At 41.6% G+C, this 27,080-nt stretch overlaps 1 long non-coding RNA gene across 1 annotated transcript in view; it reads right to left on the bottom strand.

Annotated features, from left to right (window-relative positions):
- Nucleotides 1–3,101: 3,101 nt before the first annotated feature.
- Nucleotides 3,102–27,080, bottom strand: part of LOC109284837 (uncharacterized) — a 46,985-nt gene continuing 23,006 nt past the window's right edge. Inside the window, exons 2-3 of the long non-coding RNA XR_002092448.2 lie at nt 14,814–14,907; nt 3,102–13,463 (exon numbers count right to left, since the gene is read on the bottom strand). This is a non-coding gene — a long non-coding RNA (uncharacterized LOC109284837). The remainder of the gene's footprint in view (nt 13,464–14,813; nt 14,908–27,080) is intronic.

The raw sequence follows: 27,080 nt of genomic DNA, 5'->3' as shown, positions 1-27,080 counted from the left end.
ATTCCATTTTAACCTTACAATACATCACAAGAACATTTCAAGGTTTAATTATGAGGATCAGCTTCATCAGTACACTTGGGCTTTTTTGCAGTACTCTAGCAAAGAAAAGCAATAATTTATTTAGCTGAAGTGGTTGGTTTACAACTGCTTTGTGCAGTATTATATAAAGCAGCTAGAGCATTCTAGTAGTCGTAGCCTTACACATTCATAAAGTGTACTTTGAGATCATTAGCTATAGGCCATTATGAAGTCCAGAGGGCTGGTATTATCCAGCATACTGTATTTCACACTGCATCAGTTTAAAAGACCCTGGAACATAACAGAAGTTCAGGCAAGGTAATTACTATGTCACTTAATCTGGACACAGGACTCTTTAATCTGAAAGCTGTCATGTACAATAAAATCAAGCCACTGAAAGCCTTGAGGGCCTACCAGCTTTAGAAATCATTTTTACCCCTTCCCAAGCTTTCTCTGTCATCCTACTGTTACTATCATATCAATGTGTTTCAATCATAAATCCATATTCTTTGGGATTGTAGTGTGGCTACTGCTGGTCCCAGAGATGGCAAGGCCTATGGTACCTTAGCATGTGGTTCAACAGTGTGAATAATTCAGGGTGTTATATTGCTTCTGCAAGCTACAGCAGCTCGATAAAGGCAGTTGTTTCTCTACTCAGCACTTTGCTAACCCTCTCGACAGATGGAACAGATTAGCCGGGCCCTGCAATGTTGTTAAATAAAATACGCAAAAAGAAAATACAATTACTGCTAAAGTGAAAACATACCGCATGGGATTATTAAAAAAGCAAGATGTTTTACATTTTAAGGATGTTCTTTGGTTTCCTCCCCCTCCTCCCCCCCTTTTATTCTGCTGAAGATAGGCACCAGGACCTTGCAAAACTAGTGTCAAACTTTCCCATCTGATCTCATGTAACTTTTACACCGAGCAACCATGTTATCTTCTATGGATACTGGGATGGTTTACTAAACTCCAGCAAGCACCCCTCCAGTACAAGATTGGGTGCTTGGGGAATCGGCTACTGGTTAGTGAAGTCCTGGATAGTTTCAGCATCATCTTTGTGCTATATGTTTGCTCATTGCCTAATGATGCCCTATTCTTGACTACAGCAGCCCTATAATGTAAAGTTCTGGCCTGGTCTAAACAGTCATTAAATAGACTAATTAACTGCAAGGGATATAAAGCATTCCTTTCAGGCTAGCATATCCATACAAATGCAACGAGTGAGGAGAGCAATGGGCAATGAACTTCTTATAGACTCAGCTATGAGACTTTCAAGTTTCCTTCCATCAAATTTGTTGGCATCCTTTAGGGATTTGATGGCATTTTCCTTGAGACTGGGTCCCTTCCAGATTCTGGTAGGGTATAATATAGAGTTATTTGAAAATGTGGCTTTTTCCATGGTACACACACCTAAAGAGACTCAACTCTTCACTGACTTGGCACTGTGGCACCACAGTAAGACCAGCTAACTTAGGTGTTTGATCCTGCCAGGCACTGATTCATAGATTCATAGACGTTAGGGTCGGAAGGGACCTCAATAGATCATCAAGTCCGACCCCCTGCATAAGCAGGAAAGAGTGCTGGGTCTAAATGACCCCAGCTAGATACTCGTCTAACCTCCTCTTGAAGACCCCCAGGGTAGGGGAGAGCACCACCTCCCTTGGGAGCCCGTTCCAGACCTTGGCCACTTGAACTGTGAAGAAGTTCTTCCTAATGTCCAGTCTGAATCTGCTCTCTGCTAGCTTGTGGCCATTGTTTCTTGTAACCCCCGGGGGCGCCTTGGTGAATAAATCCTCACCAATTCCCTTTTGTGCCCCCGTGATGAACTTATAGGCAGCCACAAGGTCGCCTCTCAACCTTCTCTTGCGGAGGCTGAAAAGGTCCAGTTTCTCTAGTCTCTCCTCGTAGGGCTTGGTCTGCAGGCCCTTGACCATACGAGTTGCCCTTCGCTGTACCCTCTCCAGGTTATCCGCATCCTTCTTGAAGTGTGGCGCCCAGAATTGCACGCAGTACTCCAACTGCGGTCTGACCAACGCCCAATAGAGGGGAAGTATCACCTCCCTGGACCTATTTGTCATGCATCTGCTGATGCACGATAAAGTGCCATTGGCTTTTCTGATGGCTTCGTCACACTGCCGGCTCATGTTCAACTTGGAGTCCACTAGGACTCCAAGATCCCTTTCCACCTCCGTGCCACCCAGCAGGTCATTCCCTAGGCTGTAGGTGTGCTGGACATTTTTCCTCCCTAGGTGCAGCACTTTGCATTTCTCCTTGTTGAACTGCATCCTGTTGTTTTCTGCCCACTTGTCCAGCCTATCCAGGTCTGCCTGCAGCTGTTCCCTGCCCTCCGGCGTGTCCACTTCTCCCCATAGCTTTGTGTCATCTGCAAACTTGGACAGAGTACACGTCACTCCCTCGTCCAAGTCACTGATGAAGACATTAAAGAGTATCGGTCCAAGGACCGAACCCTGCGGGACCCCACTGCCCACACCCTTCCAGGTCGAGACCGACCCATCTACCACGACTCTTTGGGTGCGACCCTCTAGCCAATTCGCCACCCACCGGACTGTGCAGTCATCCACATCACAGCCTCTTAATTTGTTCACCAGTATGGGGTGGGATACCGTATCGAAGGCCTTCCTGAAGTCTAAGTATACGACATCCACCCCTCCTCCTGTGTCCAGGCGTTTCGTAACCTGGTCATAGAAAGAGACTAGATTGGTCAGGCACGATCTGCCCGCCACAAACCCATGCTGGTTTCCCCTCAGCATAATTTGTCCTGCCGGGCTCTCACAAATGTGAGCCTTGATAATTTTTTCAAATACTTTACCAAGGATGGAGGTGAGACTGACCGGCCTATAGTTGCCCGGGTCCTCCTTCCTCCCCTTTTTGAAAATGGGGACCACGTTAGCCCTTTTCCAGTCCTCCGGGACTTGGCCCGTGCGCCACGAGCATTCGAATATTCCCGCCAGTGGCTCTGCAATGACGTCGGCCAGTGCCTTCAGATTATTCTGGCCTATGATCCAGAGACTCAAGGTACAGTTATGCATTACATTTAGATCATACTAAAGGCACTTAGCAAGAGTTCATGAGCTTTAATGTGCAGGCATTCACATTACAAGTACCTTCTGAGCATTTCCAAATTATGCCACTTCAGGTGAGGGTTAACCCTGGGCTGTACTACCTAGCTCATGTTAGGGTAACTTCAGTCTACTCCACAGAGATCACACAAGCAGTTTGAAGTCCTCCAGCATCCCAGGTACCCCCCACCCTGCTCATCCACCCACAGCAGGGATAGGCCCCAGGTGCCCTGGCTCCTTGCCAGACCCCTGCTTGCCAGCCTTTTAGGGGCAAGTCAAAGCTGTTCAGGCAGGAAACAGTATTAGCCCTTGATGGGCAACTGCTCACAGCATGTTCTAGCCTGAACACTGTTTAACATCCCACAGGTTTCGTATGGTGCAAGTGTAACCCAGAACTGCTCAGGTGCTTATCATTAAATCCTTAAAATTATATTTTAGTCAATGTTGCTATTGCCATGTTTAAGTTTTCAAGCACCTGATTTAAAGGGGTTTCTACATCAGGCAAGAGCCAGGATAGAGCTTTACAGCTGCAGTGGTCACTTCTGGACCAGTCTCTTCTGGATATGTCTCTTCTGGACCAGTGGTCACTTCTGGATGTGTTACTTTTGCACCTGTCTCTTCTGGACATGTCTCTTCTGATCCAGTGGTCACTTCTGGATGGGTCACTTCTGCACCTTTCTCTTCTGGACCAGTGGTCACTTCTGGACCAGTCTCTTTTGCACCTGTCTCTTCTGGACATGTCTCTTCTGATCCAGTGGTCACTTCTGGATGTGTCACTTCTACACCTGTCTCTTCTGGACCAGTGATCACTTCTGGACATGTCTGTTCTGGACCAGTGGTCACTTCTGGACGTGTCACTTCTGCACCAGTCTTAGTAAAGGAAGCAAAGGCGACTGTCATTATTAAAGATGCATCTTACACAGCACCCAAGTCTCCTCTTCGTCCACTACATTAAAACATTTCACTAAGGAGATCTACTAAAACTTCAGCTTCTGGGCACCCTTATTTTAGGATGTGATGAAGAAATTGAGGAATCCTGACAGCAGATTGGATACAACAATATGATGTCATAGCACCAGAAACCTTTGCATCATAATTTCATTTGCAGATGTTTCACCTCTGGGAATGAAGATGTTCAGAATGCAGATCCCTACAGAGGTATACCACTGTTGTGGGTGAGGGTGTGGGGGGATAACAGGAATAACAATGTGAAGAAGTGAAGCGTCCAATGACTCTCTCTAAACAACTTGAAAGAACACTTATTCTGGTTTTTGCCCTGCATTTACACATTTCAATTTAATGTGTCCATTTCGAATGGTTCCTGCTTTACTCAAGTGGAAAATTCCTAGTACATGGATAAACCCATCAAAATATATTACAGAAAATCCTAGTAGAGATGGAAAAAAACCTATTAGGTCATTCTAGTTTAGGTCCTTGCCAGCATAAGAGTTAGATTACTTGCTAGTGGTTTACCAACAAACTTCAAGTGATATAAACATATTTAAAATGTAACACTAAATCTATGAAGTTAAAACCTTGCAATTGATTTATAATGTGAGCCAGCGTATTTTCAAAACATTAATTGTATGGCAGAAACCTTCATAACGGCATGTTTATGGGATTGCCTGGGTGTTTTTCCTTTCATGGAAATATATTTGCTTAAAATTTTGACATTTCCTGTACTAAGAAAAAAATTAAAAGTCTGTGGCCTGTCCAATCTGCTGCCTCTTTTACATGCAGGAATGTACGTACATTAAGCGGTGAATGGTGGAACACTCTAGAAAACCAAATATTAAGGAAAGTATTTGCCACGGCAAAGATAATAAACAGTGGCATTAAGCTGCTGACCGTAGCTTGTAGTTAAAAAAAATATATATATATACAGACTTGTTAAATATGAGACAGATAGTTGAATAAAACTGAGGTACCTTTGATGGCATCCCTGTTTTTCTGTAAGAAAAAGAAATTTAAAAAACCCCTACTCCTTCCTGAATCTGATGATGAATCAAGTAACTTTTTATATAAAAAATGACATGGGGAACAAATTTGTACCTCATGTTACATCCATCCCTGGCCCCAGGGTTTTAGCTTAATCAGGTGTGAGCACTCCTACAACACACTTTGTTACTGTGCTGTCACTGCCTCTGCTCTCAGCCATGCCTGGCTAGGGACGTGTCTCCTGGTGCTTGGTCAGCCCATTCTTTCTCAAACCCTATGGGCATGACTCGATTTAAATCCCATTTTCATAAATAAGTTTGCAACCTCTCAATTAATTAAAGGGAACCCCTAACACTTACAACTGAAGTCCTCTACCTTCTCTGTGTTCACAGTACCCTATGTTTCAAACAGTAGGCACGTCTACACACGCATCAATGCACCCTAATTACAGCACATTCAGTTTAGTGCCAAAATTGGGGCTACTGTGCAGTAGTGCCGGTGCACGATTTTTACATGACGCTAATAATGCGCAGTAGACTAATTCTACTGCTTATTAGCCCATTAGCATAGCTTTTGCTGCAATGTGCTCATGTGCAGTAGAATTAGCCTACTGTGCTTTTAGAGTCTCGTGTAGACGTGCCCAGTGGCTCTTAGCTGTAACAGATGATCTCATTATTACAACAGCTTAAACACAGGACGTATCTGTGGAAAGGTGGCATGAGGGCCCTTGCAGAATCTCTGACGGATGTTGCAGACCCAGGTTTAAACCTCTGCTCTGCCACAGATGTCCATTGTGGACATGTGTAATCATTTAATTTCTCAAGACTTCGTTTCCTCCATAACAGCATTTCTCTATCTCCTTTGCATCTTGTGACGATTAACATGCTAGGGATTGTAAGGCACTCAAAGTTGTTGTCATGGGGCCTATGCAATGTACTTAGGTTATAAAGGCCTCGTAATGGGCAGCTATGCTGCTAAAGACCCTGAAAAAGAATCCAGTTCAAACAGAGAATAACAAATTTGTCAAACTAGGTGCAATATTATACCAAGAGACTGACATGGGCAACTTAAAAGAAACTGAAGACAAGAATATCCAGCCAACGTAAATTATATTGGCATGGACTATGTTTTAAAATTGTAGAGACACTTGGAATGCAAAAGCAAAAAAATAAAAAAAGACACACACCCAAGTGTCGACTGTTGCATGGACTATGGAGGAAACTTGGGTTATGAGCAAATATTTTAGTACAAATCAAATGCCTTCCAGGGATATGCAGCTGGGGAAGGCGGGAAGAGATTAATATTGGAAGCTTCAGAACTTCCCTTGATTGAAGGCATTAACTTTTATTTTATTAACTTTTTAATGCCCTTCAAGAAGAGAGGGTGCTCTCGTGGACTTGCTTTCCCCACCCCCTAGGATGGTTGCCCTGGGGATGTTGCTCCTTCTAGGCTTTAAGTAGCAGCTGGCTGTGATTAAGAGGATTGTGAGGATCATGGCTTGATTAACTTTCAGCTGCTATTGGTTTGCTTAAGTTCCTGCAAAAGAATTAATCTTTTGGTTCGGCTAAATGTTGAACTCTAATGGATACCAGACCCTCTGGGCCCACCCAGAGTACAGAGTGCCAGGACCCCCATTTTAACATATTAAAGCTCTGATGCTATTGTCCTTTCAACAGTTAAACTCCCATGGTAGCCAAAGGGTATTTTGCCTTTGTTTGGACTACAGATTTTGCCTCCATAAGTATTACACCTATTCCCATCTGCCTATCTTTCTATCAACCATGTACCCATCAATCTTTCCTTCGTCTTATCAACCCTTTTCTTCTATCTTTTTACTTCTATATGTAAAGTGACATTTTACATTTTATTTTAACCAAAAGGAGTCAGGCTGTGTCCTTTATTAATCATGAGATCTTTCCATTAAGGTTAATAGAACTTAAGCATCTGTTTAAGCCATGTGCTTTTTTTTTTAAAGAACATGTTTCAGATTAGGCATTGGCTTCTTGGCCAACAGTGCAGATCTTCATTTCAGAACAGGCACCTGATCTAAAACCACTGAAGTCATTTCATTGAGTCTAGAAGAAGAAGAAGAAAAAGAAACAGGGTCTCCAGAATTCAAAGAATTATATGGTGCCTTTCTGCTCTTTTTTCAGAGCATGGAGGAGACAAGAGCCTCAGCAAACACTGACTGATGGTAAGACAGGAAAGTTTATACATCTTCACGATGACAAAATTCTCACTAACCAATCACAGTCTAGGACTGGACAGACTGTCAGTGGATGGCATCGCAAGATCCCCACTCAGGGGGTCACAACCAGCAAACATGACACCCACCCTAATCTAGTTCTCCCCAAATTGTAGACTGAAACCCAGCCTCAATGAGTTAGGCATCTGGATGTGCCAGTTTGATTGGCTTGTGCCTCATGTCATCTTCTTGCTGGAAAAAACAAGTTTAAAAGGCTTTCAAGTCAGGAAAGCAACATTTTATGCTTACTTTGCAAAGGTGGAAACCAATGGAGAAATTAGCGATATGGACTGTTCTTTCAGTTTGGATATGGAAATTCACTACTTTGCAGTGGACCAGCAAATTTAATCATGGATGATTTAACTATTGAGAGAACCCGGAAGACTGAGCTACAAACTGGACAAATGGAACTTTTTATTTGTCTAAACCGAAACAACGAGGAAGGAAGAGAATGGGGAGGGGTGTCTTCTTGTAACTTTGTCTCAGCAACTGACACAATATGACATTTTATTTGTATTGGAAGGATACAATCAGGGCATGTTTGAAAAGCACAGAGCGGCATAGGGGAGTTATTCTATTTTAGCTATTGACTAATAGAAAATGACAGACTGAACCTTGCTGCTTAAGTCTACGCTATGCTTTGCATTATTGTCCTGATTAAATTTGGCTCCCTTTACAAGTATTCAGCCTTTGACAAGTTTGACTGCATCTCTGCCAACAGCTGAAAGGCTGAATTCCTGGAGCTTCTGGATTTGCAATGATGCTAAGGACCTTGAGAGATTAAAAATGGCGTTGACTTCTATAACCAATAGCATATAGCATGCATGTAGTGTTGTAGTTCAAGTCCAATTTACTGGGATCACCATTCACTTACAGGGCACTGACGAACGATTCTCCTTCATTGTAGAAATCGCTAGATGAAAGTCTCTGTCCTGCGTTATGCAGGAGGTCATGCTATATTATCACAGTGGTGCTTTCTGGTCTGGAAATATATACATGTATGAAGAAGCAGATATGTTGCTGTGGCCTCTGTGTGTTGGGGAGGAAGGGGAGTATCAAATACAAATCCAACCAAGTCAACTACAACACACAACACCATAACCCAACCCATGCAAGTTGCTGCAGCAGCCATCATGTAGTTTTCCTTGTGCCTTCCCAGTTGGGTGGATTGATGGCCATTTCATTTTTAAGGCCTATTCATACAGCACCTTTTTTCTCCAGTCCGAAGTTAATTTCAACTAACCAGCCTGAAATGGGGCTGGGAGGAAGGGCTTGGTGAACACAGTACAAAACTCTGGCAAACATCTTGTTAGAGTTCTCTGTATAAGGGCCACTGGTGGCATATGGTGCGTGTCTCCTCTCCAGGGCAGGTTCAAAAGGAAAAAACAAACTTCACCTTTTGGAATGTAACCAGCAGATGAAAACAAATTAACTTTTTTTTTTTTCAGTTGTATATTTTAACCCAATGTCTGTTTTAACGTCCTGTTTTACAGCTTTCTATGATGAATTCCTTGGGTTGCCACCTCCCTCTGAGCTGGACTGTTCCAAGTCAACTTCTTCATTAATCATAGCCACGGCACGTTGCTTAGAGTTTTCCAATGCGCAGAACCCTCTTCCAGGCTTGGAGCCCCACTTGTTGCAACAAACACGTTGGAAGCTGTGTTTGCTTTGCGTGTCAGACATTGTTAGCATTTGATTTGGTGGCCTCTCCTGTGAAGTACAACCATCAGGCTCAGATTTCCGTTTCATCATGGAAGTGACAACATGCTGTTGAATTTTAAGTGAGTGCCTGGTATGTCTGGAGTTTTACAGATATTCGATTCTGTTAAGCTCAAATTCAAAAGGTCTGTGCAGTTTAGAAAAGTCTTTTTTCCTCCTTATTCTTCTTTTACCACCAGTTTAGGATCAGTAAAACAAAAAACCCCCAAACAAACAACAGTGACTGAATTTGGTCCAATTTTCTAAAGAAATCTCTTTCACAATTTAAAACTGTAAAACTCAGTACTTCAGTGGTCTTGGATAAAAGAGATGCTAATGCAAAGATAAATAATATACACGCTCATACACAATGTATATAGACCCGGAGTTTGTATTCCAAAAACCCTTGAGAGATTCTTATTGATGGCTATATATGCAGGACTAAAAGAAACCATATAGTGCATCACCACTTCAGCTAGTTATTTTATTTTCATATTACCAAACTTCCTCCAGAGATCAAGAAAACAAATTAATTTGAGACAATGGCACTACTTACAAGAGGCTAAACAGCATTTGGAATTACAACTGCCTCCTCCTCTTTTATACACCTGTAACTTTAAATATGAATAAATAAATTTGCCTCCCTTGAATGGTGCACTAGCTATACCATTCAGCTACATAGTTTGCACTAAAAATGTGTGATATTGCAAAAGGAGCTTGAAAATATGCTATCACATGTACAGAGATGAATGTTTTTAGGTCTTTCCTTAAAAAAAAGATACCATTTGAATTCTGAGGTGCCATGTTTCACTTCTCAAGGTAATTTCTATACAATAAAAAAGCAGGCAAAAAAAATGTTCTTTTAAATGACATAAATAGTTTTTCTATGATATTTTTCAGGCCTCCTGCTCACTCGTTTGTCATACTGAAACTAGCTTGTTAGACCAATACTCCTAACGTCACCCAAAGATGCACACAAACATTTATGTAGAAAGCCCGGACAGAATGAGTCTCCTCCAGAACGAAGACTCCTACAGAGTCTTTAGGAGTCTGCAGTCCTGCAGGATTAACACTATGAATCTCCTTTCTGTCTGAACACTGAAATGCAACATGTTTTAACAGACAAGGACAGCATTTTCAAGCTTTTAATGAAGCTGTGGTGGTTAGTTCAGGTTGATTTCCAGCCTACTTCTGACATAGCTACAAGCCAGACCCCCTACAATCTAATTTATGTCTCATCATGGACACTACCACTATGCCATATTTGCTGTCACATTTATTGGAGTAAATGATTTAAAGCATAACCAGCAACATTGAATCACCAGGCAGAACGAATTAGAAACATAACCCGGTTTCAAAAATATGCTGCTGTGGCTCTTCAAGCTCTTCAGAAAGGTGGAGCCTAATTGACATTTGGGGCAGTTAAAAAAATATGTGCTGGGATAATCAGAGCTAAACTGTTGGGATAAAACCAGCAAAGTCAATCAATATTTACACCAGCTAAGAGAAAGGACCAGTCTTGTCATAGCATTGGCAAGGAAAAGCTCATGCCTCTTTGCAAACACTTAAGTGTCACTCTTTGTCAAAAGGTGTCAGGAGAAAAGAGCCTGAAAGCTTCAACTGCAGATAAGACTTCACACCCTGGCTAAGTACTGACCATCCAAAAGCCTGTGGTTGAATCGATTCAAACTTGGCAGGTTAGTGTAAGTGTGTAGGTTGAACCAATAAGCCAGTGAACAGACATCCACTTTTGATTCCAGAAATGCAGTCACCTGTCTGCAGTGGCCCAGGCCAGAAGCCGGGGGGCACTAGAGTATGCCTCCCTACTCAGTGGAATTTAAGCCAAGGCTAACCTGCCCACCCACTGAGGTGGGGTTTGTGGGGGAAGTGTAAAGCATCCTGGGATGCTGGGGGACTGGGAGTTAACTTCAGTCTAGAGGGCCTTAACTTGAATCTGAAAGGGATCTGGGACAGAAGTTCAATAGACCAATTTAACCTAAATCAGTTAAGTCTGATACTGTATCCACCCAGGTTTACCTTAAACTGGTTTTACCCATTTTGAAAGTGGTTTATGTGCACTGAACTTATGTTGTATTACAGATCTGAATCAATTTCAAATCACTTATACCAGTTTAGAGGTCATTTCTATCCCTAGCCCCTGATTTCAATGGAGCAGAAATACATGTTTCCATGTATTTTTAATGAAGAAAAGAATATATTAGACAGGCTATTGCAAAATGATGAACTGCAATAGTTCTGAGGATAGGGACCGAAATCCAAAGGGAAGTCAAATAGACTTAGGATACCTAAATCACTTAGACATTTACTAAATTTTACTTGGCCTCAGTCACTAAGGTGCTTTGAAATGTATATGAATTAAAAAAAGATAAAATTATCCAAAGGGGAGGCACAATTCCCTCTTAAAGACGTTGGTGCAAACTTTACTCTCCAAACCAAACTCTCAGTGACATTACACATCTGAGTAGACCTGGAGCAGACACAACTTACACATCTTAACTGACCTAAATAAAAAGAATGAACTGTAATTAAACTAGCTGAGTTTCTTTTTCACTTCACTGTGTTGCAGCAGTTATTAGTATCACAGCAAGTAGGAATCAGGACAAAATTATGCTCTGTGTTACAAAGTGCTGGAAGCATCAACAAAAATCCATGTGAAGCTTTGCCTTTAAGAAGGAAAAAAATCATCATTAGGAAATGATCATAGAATCATATAAAATGAGGGTTGGAAGGGACCTCAGGAGGTCACATCTAGTCCAACCCCTGCTCAAAGCAGGACCAGCCCCACCTCTGATCCTTCTTTGTAGTATATGGTATCAAGATTGAAGCCAGTGAAGAAATCAGGTTGTTATTTATGGGCCTCACAGATGTAAATGAGAACAGAATAACTATTGTAGGGTTATTACATGTTATGGAATTTCAGAAGGTGAAAAAATGAACTCAATTTTGAGGTACAACTGTAACTCGTGAGAAACCAATCAGCTAGTAGCATATGAAGTGACATCACATTAGGAAGGTCTGTTCCTGGTGACTGCAAGGCTTTGCAGCATATTCTTGGCTCACAAGAAGTTGCGTGTACTATTTCTTTAAGATTCTAGCAGAAAGATGGATGGTGAAGCAGAAAGAGGGAGTGCCATTAGAGTCAGTCGTTCCCACTAAGTCCTCTTTACAGTGCTAAACTTATTTCGGTGATTCTGTTCTGCTGCCAGGATTGGTGCTACATGTCACTTTTCATGTTCACAGACACGTGCCATTCCAGGTTTGATTCACTACTGAAAAGATTGTAGAAATGAGCAGAATCCCAGTTTCACTAAAAAATGAGCAATAGATTTCTATGGGGTTGTCAGGTTATGAGCCTGGCAGGCTTCGGCTCACTACACCTAACATAATGTATGGCAATTAGAATTCTAAATCATTTATATAATTAATATATCTAATACATAAGACAGTAGGCATATCTATTTTGATGTACACACAAAATACTTAAGAAGGCTTATCTACCTCATCTTTCAAGCCTTTCTTTCTTGAAAAACAAGAGACACCTCCACCAGTTCCTGACCCAGGATCCAGCCCTGAAAAATAATCAAATATTTTGAGTTCCTCTTTTAGGGTGCATTTTTTCTCATAAAAATAATAAATGTCAATATCTAAACCACATTTAGATATTTTATTTGATCTTAGGCCTGCCAACTAAAACAACTTTCCGTGTCTTTATATGAAAGTACTTCACTATTTTAAAATAAATATTTAAATACAACTTTATAGGGAAAAAAATATTCCTGTGGTTAAATGAGATGCTCTGGAAAAATGAAGGCTGGTCCTCAGAAGGCATGTGGCAGCGTTACGCTTTCCTCTTCTTAATTCGGTTAATTCAGGATTAAAGTACAAAATTCATGGAGTTTCATAGTTTCATAAAGGTGTAGGACCGGAAGGGTTCTTTAGTTATTTTAACTTGTAGATGCAATCCAAGGCCAAACAAAGTAAAGTTCACCATTTTTCTCTGTTTTCCAGTTGATCACATAACACAGATCTGCCCTTACCCCATTCGAAGAACTCCAAGTGACATGTTTAAAAGAGGGATCATAGATCTGGAAGAACAGGAAGAATTTTGCTTTGCATTTTTCACAATCACATCTGTCAACTCATTTGTGACGATCCTGGCTTCCAGAATTGTTTGGCTGCTCATCTTCCTCCAGGGATCAAGATCAAATAAAAGAAATGAGGAATATTGGATAGAATTCGAATTCTGGGGCCCCGTTCTTCACACAAACCGTTCCAGTAACTAATAAAAATTAGGACTGCTCCAACTACCCGACCAAACGTCAGTTAAATTGGCAATGTGATCCATTACGCGAGTGCTGCCTTGGGAGTCTGGAAAACTAGGTGCAGCTCTTGATTCTTTCATTGTCTTGATGGGTAGCTGTATAAGTCATTTAGCCTTTTTTTGTCTCAGCTTCTCCTATCTGAAAAAAAAAAAAGAGAATAAACCATCTTCTACTCTGGAAAGGTCTATGATATGCCTACATGGAGACCACTCTAACAGAGTTCTTGTATTATTGTCACCAGCAAAATGCCTTATTGGACTATTATTGAGAAATTACCAAATATATGGTTTCAATTGCGTCTTAACACAAGTACTTTTTTTAGCAACAAAACTTACTGCCCCCCACTGCCCTTCGTGTCCAAAGCCCATTGTAATGGAAGTCTTCTCCTTGACTATTCTGGGTGTGTCTACACGTTCATTAATGCATTATAATTACAGCATATTAAGTTTAGTATCTGTAGTAACATGTACTAACTTAATGTACCAGAATCAGCACTACTGAGCATTAGTGATGAATGCATTTTTTGTGACGCTTAATTGCCATTGGACTAATCTACTGCATTAGCATCGTTTTTGCCAGCCACTAATATTTAGTAGAATTAGTCCAATGGGAATTAAGCATCTTGTGTAGATGCGCCCACTGAATCTTTTCCTTAGAAGAAGCATTTTCTTAAATGATATCTTGGAAGATAATAGATCTTTTCCTACAAATGACTCTCTTAATAAAGTCACAGAAAAGGGAAAAACAGAACATGCATGAAAATGCAACCTAAATTGCCTCAACATTGATTATTTTTCAAACTTATTCATCAGTCAGTAGAATCCACATGCTGTCTAAATTTCTAAATTGTGTAATAATCTCCATAATGGATTTGGGCCTGGATGTTGGTCCTTGGTTGGACAAACTCATCTGTCTCTACTAGTTTCAGTGAATTTGATAACTCATATTACTGTGTAATATGTAAAGCTGCAATTATTGGAATCATTTGTCGACAAGGAAGTTTGCTGAGATGTGAGAAGTGTGACTTGTGTTCCTATGAATCCAAAATCCCATTGAACTCTAATGGGATGATTTTCACTGACTTCAAATCAGTGGCTGCAGAAGACAGAAATTTCAGTTTTCAGGTGACATGACTTTGCCCTCAATGCCTGGATCTAAAATTGCTTATTTGTCACCCAGGCAACCTGCCTTTTCAAATTATCTCCCCCTGCTTCAAGAAAACCAGATACTGATCACTGAATTCATTACCTGTTATCTTGGTTGAAGAAACAAAAATATCTCAGCTTGAATTGGATATGGTTCTTTTAAGTAATATGGTATCAGCTTTCAGTGCTGGAATCCCTTTCACGGCAGTGGTACTAAAGGATAACCCATATTTCTCTTCTCTACTTTGTATGAAAAAACAATATTTTCCCTTAGGCACTGTGGCGAGCTTGAGGTAGCAAATCACACATTACTGAATTTTTAAACTTTATCCTCACAACCTACCTTTATATTACCATTCTTCCACTCCCAGTGAATCACATGTCCATTGTTTTATCAGCCAGCTTATTTGATCATCGAGGCAGATAAATGGTTTCTGCTGATATATCAAACAAAGGGTAAATTAAAGAAAAGGCAAGGGTAAACAATACAGTAAAGCACAATTTCCTCTCCTCCACAGGAGCAGAATGAGGGGCTCTCTCTTTTGCTCAGTCTCAGCGCATAAGTGCAAATTCTGAACTGCTCACTGAAGTCAATGAGAGTCGAATATGTACATGGAGGGGAACTAGAAACTTTAAGAATTTGCCTTTTAAATGGGAAAATAGGCTTTTTCTTTCCATGTTTTCTTCATCTGATTTACTTTTGCTGTTTCATTTTAGGTAATTTGTATTGTCTGTTTTTAAAACAATAAGACTATAAGGCAATAAAACCTTGGACTGGTGATTCAGAGCAAAATAAGGCTGCATACAGACATTAAGGTTCTCCTGGGAGAGTCGCTGCTCTCCCAGGAAAAACTATAACTATAAGCATCTTTATCACCGAGTAAAAATGGCTGCTCCAGGAGGAAAATAACCTGGGAACAACCAGGGTTAAACCGATTCCAGGAGAATTTCTCCTGTACGAGTGAATGTCTGGACATGCTCAGACACTAAGTGGTCTAGATGAACCAATTGTTAACAGCAGTGGTGGCGGTAGCAGTCCCTCAATACGATGGTGACAGAGAAGATGCTTGCATGTCTTAGTTTAATAAGAGGATGCCATTGCATATCAGCAACCACACAATACTTTGTAGAAAAGAAACCTTAAGCTGATGACAAACCAGACAACCAGAGCACTAGTACCTAGCTTTCAAAAGGGATCTAATGAGTTGTGTAAATGAATAATTCAATATGAGCCCTGCCTGACATGATGAAGAGAGTCGGTATAACATTAATGCATATGTCCATCTAGACTAATGGAAAGACCACGGTCCACCTTGGCCTTTCTGTCTAGTTCTCCAGCTCTATGCAAATCCATTCTGATGAAGTAGGCTGTAGCCTATGAAAGCTCATGTCTCTCTGTATAAGTTAGTCTATAAGGTCCCACGCTGCCCTGCCTTCTGCCTAACAGACTAACACAGTTAATTAGTTCATATTTCCTGTATCCAAACTAGGTCAACAATATGTAGAGCCCAGATATTCAGCTTATCAACATAAAATGATTAATTGTCTTCACTGGAAATGCAACAGTGAAGTTGAGGATCTGTTCAGCTGAGGATGTGCTCCCTGGACTTGAGAAGAGAATCGGAGACAAATTGATTTACACAGCTTCAGACTGGTGTATTTCCACTGACTTTAGTAGAATTACTAGTACGTCAACCGGAGGAAAACTTGACTCACTGAAATTACCCATATAGCAAAACCTGGCGCTTACTTATTATGCCTGGATTATTTCTGGGATTTGAGGTATATTTTGGATAGACTGAACAAACATCCCTGTGCCTTGATGATAAGCATGGCTGACCTTGGACTAACTTTATGCACCTGAGCAGAAGTTTTTATGTGAAGGGAAAGAAGCAGAATAAATTGTGTTTATACACGTCTGATAGGTGGATTTTCAATCTCTTTTTATGAAGGTAGCAATGTACGGAGCCCTACCAGTGACCTTAACCTAACCAGAGAGAACCTATTCCTCTTGGGTGAAGGGTAATTCAGATTCCATGCTAAGTGAGCCCTGACCTTTCCCTCGACAGAGATGGATGCCAAGCTGTGCTAATTATGTGTGGCGGTTTTGTGTTGTGGACCTGCACCCCAAGCACTAACCAGGGACTAGCAAAATCATTTCCCACTCAGACAGTGCTTGATCCATTGTACCTGAGATACCTGCCACTTCACTTGCCAACCGCTTAGATCTCCAGGGCACGGCATACTGTATGCTCTTGCCAGGCCTCTTCTCCATGCACCATCACAAACAGTGAGTATCACTGAGCCGAAAAACACACATGCACACACACATACACACTCACACAGTTGTAGTTGGCTGAGATCCAGACGTGGGGAAAGCTACATCATTGCACACTAAGCAGATGGAGAAGACGAGAAAAACATGGAATCGCTGAGGTTGCCATTACTGTAAGAGAAAGCTAAAAAGACAGAAGTTGATATACTTTTTGATACATCTATCCTATATACACACATTATTTTGTAGAGAAAGATGCAAATCCTATCAGCATACAAGGAGGAATCTATATAGGGAACAAGAAAGGGAGAGAACTGAGTTAACTAGCTGGAAGTGAGAACCTGTCATTTTTTAATCCAAATGATCCCATCACCAGAACAGAAAGAGGTTTTCAGTCCACTTTTTTCCCATTATCTGCATCGGGATGGTACTTTTTGAACCTTGCTTCTTGGTTTTGGTTGCATTGCTCAGCAAGACAAATAACCGCACATGGGTCTGGTTGATTTTCAGTGACAAGGGCTACCAAAGTCACAGCCGTTGCTCTTCAGGTTGTGGCTTCATTTCTTCTACAGATGAGGCCCGTGCTATAAACTAGTGACCCCTTTGCTAGTAAAACCACTGCATATGCAGTAAAGTACAGCTAAGCAGCATGTAATGAAGTTGATGCTTTCCAGTTTGGGATATCACCTAAAGGTGAGGTTCCCCCATCCCAGCACATGACCGGCCCTCTGTTTTACAAACAGTATGAGACAACCTTCGCTGACTCTCAGGGCAGGTACAGCAGCATGTTGTTCAGGTGTCTTTTGGTGCAACGTGGAGGAATGGCATAACTACATTAAAACAACCCCCCCCAAACCTGAAAGAAAACATTTTTCCTGGACAAATGGGAGGAAGGTAGGGGGACCCTTCTCTGGAGCACCCTGGCTGACTTTAATCCCAGCAGGATGCAGTTTATAATTTAACAAGGCATGAATTTAAATACATTAAGAGCTAAACAAAACACTGGGAGAATTGGAAAGGTGAAAAGTCACTGCCCCTCCTTGTCCTGCTGTCTTCTTTTTGTTGGCTGCTGGGCTGGGAGACACAAAATAAAACTGAGCAACATAACCTGTCTGAGTTTTATTCAAATAAGCCAATTAAAACATCAAGTTGAAATGTCAGCGAACATGTTATGGCCACTCAGGAATTAAAGCAGGAAGGCATCTGTCTGTCTTCACCACAAAGCATTGAAGATTTTTAATTTCACTTCTGTAAAAACGATGACATTAGATTACAGCCATGAAAAACACCATCTGCAATGTGCCCTGACTGGCTGGCTGTCATCAGCTGTTGCTTTTTCGTGAAACTAGATTAAGTTAAACACCGTTTTCATTCTCAGGAACAATTTATCACAGAGTGTCTCTTTCTCCAAGGTGCGTGCTGTCTACCTCGTGCAGTAGACACAGTGTGCTGGGCCAGAATTGTTGGCTGGTCGAATTCAGCCTAATTCCCTTGGCTTCTCTGGCCTACACCGAGGCAGGATCTCACTCCACTTGTACTCCTTACTGCAGCATTTTTAGACTGCAAACATCTTCGTGGACCACTTGATGTTTGGATAGCAAACCGAAGACAGAAAAGCTCTTGTGGGTGTCAACTCTAATCCTTCAAGTGGCTTTAAGTGCCGTTCAGCTCTTCATAGATTCTTAGATTTTAAAGCCAGAAGAGACCATTATAATCATCTAGTCTACATAACACAGACCACAGATTTTCACCCATGAATTCCAGCATCAGGCTTATACATGAGTGGGAGCACAATTTTATTTGTTGTTTTTTTTTATTGGCCTCACTTTTTCCTTTTGAGGACAGCTGAATATGAAATCCTGAGTAATCACCTAGAGAAAATCAGATAGTTGGGGATACCGTATATCTATGCCATGAATGCAAGAATATGGAAAGAGAAGACAAAATATGCAAAGTATGTATTTTTGGCACTACTATACAAAACTGTAGAGAGGAAAAGAGGAGGCTGGTAAAATTAATCAGACTGAAGGAACACGACATATTGATGGAAGTGAAAGGATTGTCCAGGGGTTAAAGTACTGGTTTGAAACTTTGAATATAAAGATCCAGCTCCCTGATCTATCAGAGATTCTCTCTGTGGCCGTAGGCGAGCCACTTGGTCTGTTGTGCCACATGCAATATCTGTAAAATAGGGGTTAATAGAGCTCCACAGAAGTGGTCTTAGGATAAATACTGGTACATTAAAGGATGTGAGTCTGTAGAAGGAGGGCCCTGAGACCCCACATGTGGGTACAGGGGAGGGTCATTAATCCTCCAGGCCCCTCTGCTCTAGTTGAAAGGGTGGTGGGTAGCTAAACTCTAACCAGCCCAAGACTGGAGAATGGGCCAATAACTACAGACACTTCAATTATGGTTCAAAGAAATGGTATATGAATAAACAACTCCTCAACTCTATACACAACGAGATACACTTCCAAATACAAGATACCAAATACAAGGTATACCAACAAATCAACTAACACAAGATAACAAGACACGGGTGGTGATAGAGCAATCTCACACTCTCCCTTCCCACAGGCACCACTTACACGTACACAGAGCTGCCCCCCCAGCACATATTCACAACACAACGGAGATCTTGGCCTCCCCCAGTTCTCACTCCACATACGTGCAACACAACGAAGATGTTGTATCCCCCGCCCCCCAGCCCTCACTCCACATATGCACAACACAATGGAGATATTGGCCTCCCCCAACTCTCACTCCACATACACACAACGCAACAGAGATCTTGGCCCCCCAGCCCTCACTCCACATATGCACAACACAATGGAGATATTGGCCTCCCCCAACTCTCACTCCACATACACACAACACAACAGAGATCTTGGCCCCCCCATCCCTCACTCCACATATGCACAACACAATGGAGATATTGGCCTCCCCCAACTCTCACTCCACATACACACAATGCGACGGAAATCTTGGCCTCCCAGGCTCTCGCTCCACATGCACAAAAATTAACAAACATCACCTTCTTACAAACCAGTGTCTCACAGACCTTTAGTGTCCCACACCCTCACATGCATGATCACACCTTCATGCCGACTTGAGCACACACTCAAGCTCAAGTCGACTTGAGCACACTCACCATACCATACCATTCAATCCTACTTGGGCACCAAGTTTGGGAATGAGATCCCTTTTATACAATCCAGTCATACCATCTCTGTCAATAACTGACAGAAGCAATCATATGCTTGTGCACACGGTCCTGCACTCGTGCGCATAGCACACCGCCGTTTCGCGTGGCACTCAATTGGTCAGTCACATAAACGTACTCTTTCCACCTCACACTGTTCCCATCACAGTGTAGGTCTCACTGAGCGTGCCCATTCCTAGAAAGTAGGTCCTGGTAGAAGAGTTCAGTCTTTCCAGCAAGGTCTGACTTACTGAACTGAAAACTAAAACCTGTGTCCTACAAGTAGAGTTGGGCATGAAATAAGACTCCTTGCAAAATGTGATTCATGAGGCTTGGATATTTATTTTCTTTTCAATATGGAACCACCATAAAGCTCTGACTTGGACAAATCAACATTTGATGATGGGAAAACGTTATGTTGAAACATTTCTGACTCGCTCCAACCTTGAGGCAATGAAATGCACTTCAGTATTTGGCAATCCAATGGCTATTTACTTGCTGAAACTAGATCTATTAGTCCATTCCCTTTTTATTTGAAGGACATTATAAGTTGTTTTGTTACTTTAGAGAGTGTTAGAGTGAAGTTATTACTGTGATGGTCCATTATGTAAGAGGCAAGGATTTCTTAGGGTGATCTCTTTTACTGGACCAACTACATAGTTAAGAAAACACATTGCCCTATGAATTCCTTTTGTTTCACACTATTTTAAAGACAAATTAATCCAGTCTAATCTTTACCTGACTGCATCCTTTACTTGTATATTTTATAAATATGTGTAAATGGAAACCAATTCTTTTAGATGCCCTGGTAAACAAGTATAAAGAGGAAAAAAATCCAAAATGTGTCCATAGTCCACATTTGCAAAGTGCCAGTCTATGTTCTTCAATTGCAATGATGGGCAGCTATAAAAGAGATATATGTTCAATGCAGCTGGCATCTCAGGAGCTAGTGTTCTTTTGTCTGGGCCAATGAGAAGTACAAATAACAATTTGGAAGAGCTCCTGGTACACTGTATCCGATACTTTGGTAAAGTTTGCAGAGGAAAGGACTGTACTCATTTGTCTCTGGAGTTCAGTCCTTATTACCCTAAAGCTGTAAGTGCTCAGTTGGTAGCAGTCTTGCTTCTGGCCTTATAACAAGCCACGGGCTCAGGTCCAGGCCTTGCATGAATACACAGTACTGGCTTGAAGGGGGAATAAGATGTGTGCTGTACAGACAGGGATGCTATTCATTAGGTGAGGCATTAAAAGGGGAGTGACTATGGATCCTAGCCTTAATCCACTGAGCCAAGGCAGCAGATCCAGTGATGTATTAGAGAAGCACAAGGACCCCACTTCATTTCCCTAAATGCTATGCCTGCTTTCACCCAAACAGGCTGTAATGGCCATGTACTAGGAATCCTAGCTCCCTTTTGGCTTCTCCACTGCTCCATTAGTGATGGCCAGTTAGCTCAGCTCCTGATGGGGCACTTCCCCTCTTTCAGGGAAGGAATGAAATCAAGCAGGAAGTCTCTCTCAAGCACAATGACATTTAGCGGTCAACTGAAATACGGCAAATGAAGTCCTTGATCAGAATGGCTAAGCCAAATCTAAGCAGGAGAGAGCCAGCAAGAGTCAGACCTATGCAGCCATGCCTCTAAGGCACGTCTCTTTTTTACAAGCCAGTTTGCCCCTATTAGGTTACTTTGATTCCTACTTCCGGGCACCAAAGCAAATTAATTTCCACCCATTGGGGTTTCCATTTTGTTTGCCCGGTCATTCTTCCACAGGGGAGCTGCCCTCCTTGGTTCCTGACAGTCTACTTCCCGAAAGGCCACGTTGCTACCTGGCAAAACCATCTCACTCTATCTTACGTCTTCCCAGTGCATAATGACACATAACCAAAGCAGGAGGGAGGCTGGGGTGCCGAGGGTGCTAAGACACACGGTTGATAGCCCAGAGGTCACAATTTCAAGGCCATAGCAGAAGCACTCAGGGTGCCTGTCAGATTTCAATGTATATCTGCAAATTCTGCTAAACACCTTGTCACAAGGACACAAAAAAGGGAAGTACCAAGGCAGGGGAAAATGAAGCAAACACGCTGATATTAGAAAACAGAACCACGTTGTGTCATGTCCCTCCCTGACCAGTGAAAGGCTGGAGTACTCAATCCAGCTGTTGTTATTATTTAATTCATTATGTATGGACAGTTTGTGCTTCATCTGGGTCTAATGCATTTGGCTGCAGGAAAGGGAAGAAGAACCTTACTGTCACATCCATCTTTCCCTCTTGCCCCTTAGTGTAACTGAAGAAAGTGTATACAGTTCTCAGTGCTGCGCCCCTGGAACCAGGTTACATGCTGTGCCCTCACTAGCGCCAGTACAAAGTTCACAGTACATGGAAAGTTGATCAAATGCAAATATTAGCACTACTTATGCATTCAGCACACTCTTTGCATTGGTGTGGGAGAATGGAAAACCAGGCCTTTCCACAGTGGTTATGGCTGAGAACCCACGTTAAAAAAAACACGCCCAAGGGAAGCTGTTTATCCTCCACCCAAAAATCAGCTTTACTGATCCTGCAAAACCTATGGATCTACGGCATAGGAACTAGGCTACGTACTCTTGAGCACTTTCTGTTGGGGTCCTATCTATCAGCCACTCACATGACTAAAAATATAAACCATTCCTTTTACAGTTATCTTTCAGGCCTAATAAAATACGAGCTAAAGCTGTGAACAAATGTAGGCCTCAGTGCTGCTGGGAATCTGGCCTGCTAATTAAAAGGCAATCATTTTGTCTATCAGTGGAGGAAGGGACAGGGGGAAACTTGAGAGAAAAAGGCTTCCTCCTTCTACCTCCCTCCCTTGCCAATAATGATATCAGCAGCTGCAACCGAGAGACACTCTGAGCCAGTCAAGCGATATCTCACAATCCTTGGGGATCACAGCTGTAGAAATGTTCCCTGCTGTGATTTGTCCTCTGTTAGATGAAGAATATATCTTGATAGATAAAGAGGCATGTCTATACGTTTTCTCTCGGTATACAGTTTCAATTTGTCTTGAAACATTCACAACAGCGATTTTTGAACGAGGCCTTAGGTAAATAGTGAAAAAAAGGTGCTGAGAATTCTTCTGAAAATTTAAGTTTCTTGTTATTACAGAGGCAGAGCACTTGGTTTCAAATGATGGTTTAAAATTGTGCATTGAGATTTTATGAGCTCATCAATGGAATGAACTTTTACCGTGAGATCAAGTGAGCTTTCCAACATCCTAGGAAGGCCAAAGACAGTAAATGGTGCTCAGCTCATGAGACTGGCTCCTAAACCTGCATTGCTCTCTGAATTCATGGAAGTATTGCTGTACCGTTGCTCAAAGTTATTGGGGTTTCCCTATGGGACCATATGTACTGCTTGGGGGGAGAAAAAGACTACTGAAATTTTCCAACAGAAATGGCACATTTTTTCTACCCAAATATATCACCTTTTTTTAATCAGCTCTAGTCATGTATGACTTGTTAGCTCTATGCTGTACATGCTCCTCTAGTGGCTGGTCTTTGGACAAGATAAGAACCTACTACTGCTACCAGCAAGGTGTAGTACTCCTTAAGTACACACGGCAGAGGACTGCGGTTAGCTGCTGAAAGACACAGATTTTGTTCCTACTGATGATCCATGGATAGTGGCCAGTCTCACATGCAGTCCTCTAGATACAGAGGTCCTACTGCTGCATACGTATAGTGGATATTTATATTAACCAGATCCTTGCAAGGCCACACAACAAACCCTGTTAACAGATAGAGTATTGACAATTAACGTTCAGTTGGAAGGTATTCACGTCCAGTCAATCACCGTGGCTCATTGACCATGGCATAAATTGAATGATAGTGATTACAATTAATTGCATTCTGGTGGCACTGAAAGGTCCCAGTGCCCACACGTGGGGAGACAGCCTCTCTCTCAAAGTACTTGTATTCAGACATGACAAGCAATAGTGGGAGGGGAACTAGAGGTGCAGGGAGGTAAAGTGACTTTTCCAACACAACTTAGCAGGTCAGTAGTAGAGCAAGGAAGAGAATCCAAATATCCCAACTACCCCATCCAACTCCCTATCCACTAGACAACACCAGCAATTTCCTTTTATTTGCATCTCATACGGACAAGCTCTGCATTCATTCATCCTTAATGGCAAACAGGCCAAAGTGCATCTCCTCTTCTCACTGTCCCTTGTGTCGGGGGCTGGACTCGATGATCTTCTGAGGTCCCTTCCAGCCCTAATGTCTATGAAATCTAATGTCTATGAAATCTATCAAGCTGATTTGCATAAGACAGACACCACACAAAACATAAGGGAGGAGGATACATCCTATCAAAATGGCACTATAATGCTGGAATAAAAGGAGAGAGAGAAGGGCATCCGAGGAAAAAGACCCAAGAATGCAGCTGCTTAGTTCGATAAGGCTGGAAAACTGCATAGGCAGCATGGGCAAAAAGCATTGTCTGAACCCAACTCAGATGTTTCACACAATTTACAAACTAGGCAAACAAACCAGCTATTTTCTGATCTTCAAAAAGATTGAGTTACAAGCATGGAACGGATGTGACCTAGGGCGTTCCCTCTACTCCAGAATTTCCTGTGCAAACACGATTGACCGTATTTTTGGAGGAGTGTGCAAAAAACAGTTGATGTCTGCAATAATTACAGTGTGTCAGGAAAAAAAAATTAAAATTTGCAATTCTCCACATCCTGAGCAAAAAAAAGCAGCACTAATTGCACAGACCCTAAGAACAGAGTAAAATAAACCTGGTGCATCCAAGAGGAAACCCTTCCTTCTAGTTTAAATTTTCTGATGTTAATAGCTGGCAGGATATTTAACTGCCCTCTAAATTATATTAAGAGGAGGTAGATAAAGAATAATCATCTCTTCTACAACCAAATGTTTTGTAGCACTATAGAGAACAGTTATAGATGTTGTAATGCTGGCAGACTTTTGCACCATTGGAAGTTTGAGTTTGGGGTGAAGGAATAATTAATATTAGCCTCATTTGATGGTGAAGAACAAAGAGTGAAATTCAAGCCCATAGAGACATTTCTCACAAGGGAGAAAACCACTCCAAAGGCATAATGAGGTCTTAAATATTGGCTTTGGCCTTCTTTGGGAACTTCTGGTCGCAGGTGAATTTCATAAAACTGCATCTTTCTGAGATCATAGAGACATTTGTCATGCACTTAAGACTTCATTATTGTGGATTCTTTAAAGAGACATTAGGATGATGAATGACCCTAGGCCGATATGTAATCAAAGTTCATGGCAGATGGAGTTGGCTGTCATGGGTATCTTGCTTCAAAAGCTGTGGAGGGAAAAGAAATTGGAAACATACCTCAGCACTGTAGTTGGTAATGTGAGGTGGTTGTAAGGAAGGGTCAGTTTTTCCATCACCTTTCTTCCAAGTTACAAACTCATTTATTTATTGTATGCCCTTTGAGAAAGACTGAAAAAATTCAACTCCAGCAGGGAAGAACAGGGGGATTTCTAGGCACCCTCAGACTCATATAATCTTAACAAGATGATTTAAAAACTTGGGATGCAGAACTCCTTCAACGGTGAACTTTAGCAATGAATCACTAACTGGTACACTGGTGTAGGGTGTAGCCGTGTTGGTTTAAGGACATAGGCAGACCAGGCTCTTTGGGTGAATCTGATACCTTTTATTTGACCAACTTAAGGGTTTTTAAAAACCCGAAAGCTTGCTTAAATTTTTTTTCCAACTATTTAAGTTGGTCTAATAAAAGATATCAGATTCACCCAAAGAACCTTGTCTAACGGGTACATTGTAATATAGCAACTCCCTAGTTCCTTAGGTTTGTCCCTACCTTTCAAAGCCTGACTCCGAATTTAAGGAGGGCTACAGGGGGAGAAATCAAATCCCGCTGCTTCGGAAGATAAACATGAGCCACTCATGCTAACGGAGAACATCGAATATCTACAACTATTTTCAGGTTCCTGACACAGGGCTGTAAAATGAAGATTTCATACGGCAGAGTACAGCAGAGGGCAGTGGTACCCTAAGACAGGATCCAGCTCAGACCAGTGTTTTGTGCTTCCCGATGATTAGGAAGCAGCAGTTTAGTCTAGACTAGTAATACATTTTAGGGACATGCATATTCACAACTGTAAGACGTGCATTGTACCTTTATCTGCAATAACACTAGGTACTATGTAACATTTTATTTTTTTAAGTATAAAGGAATTAATTTTGGACAAAACAAGAACTTAGCTCCAGAAATTTCACTAAGGCTCGGAGAAGCATCTAATAATTTGGGTGCTTCTAAAAACTCCAGGTTCCGGTTGTTTGCATCACTATGTTGACTTCATAACGACTCCAATAACCACCAGTGGAATATCTTTCTGGACCTCTAGAAGCAAGATCTTTTTGATAATGCATTTACTGGATCAACTACATAGTTGAGAGGGATGGCAGATAAGCTTCTGGGCACAAGGTGCCCTTCTTCGGATCTCTTTCCCACACATGGAGACAGGGCTCTGTTTTGATGCCTATCGGTGACCTGCTGTGCGGCTGAGGATGGTTAAGCATCCCACCCATGCCTCTTTCCACTCCCATCTTTGTCTGGTGTATTTATATAAATTGCAAATGTCATTGGATGAACTAGAATCAGTTTTCCATAAGGAAATGCTAATTCATAGATTCATAGATGCTAGGGTCAGAAGACACCTCAACAGATCACCGAGTCCGATGATAAATAAAAATAAATTCAAATAAATAAAAATGTTTCTCAGGAGCAGATCCATTTTCTCCAAATGGCCACGGTCATTATGGAAATATTTCACCCCAATCATATTCTTAACGACTCTCGTCTATTCTCACTTAACAAACCGAAACAGGAAAGGTGAAAGGAAATGGTTTTGCTTCTTGAAACAAAAAGTGTCAACCTTCCCACAGGGAAGCATTTCCATAATGTCAAACTGATATATTTAAATCACAGAAATTCTGGTCATTTGATGTTCTTTTCTTTTGTCCAACTTGAAGGGATAAATGAACTTTTGGAATTTTGGATAATAATTCCTATTTTTAGGATTTCCAACCAGGATCTTCTTCAAAGACATGGGCTGTGCCTTAATGCATTTTTTTTTTTT

This window comes from Alligator mississippiensis, chromosome 8 (assembly GCF_030867095.1).
Source record: "Alligator mississippiensis isolate rAllMis1 chromosome 8, rAllMis1, whole genome shotgun sequence".
Taxonomy (NCBI): Eukaryota; Metazoa; Chordata; order Crocodylia; family Alligatoridae; genus Alligator; species Alligator mississippiensis.
The sequence above is the reverse complement of the archived record's forward strand: the minus strand, read 5'-3'. Positions and strand labels throughout refer to the sequence as shown.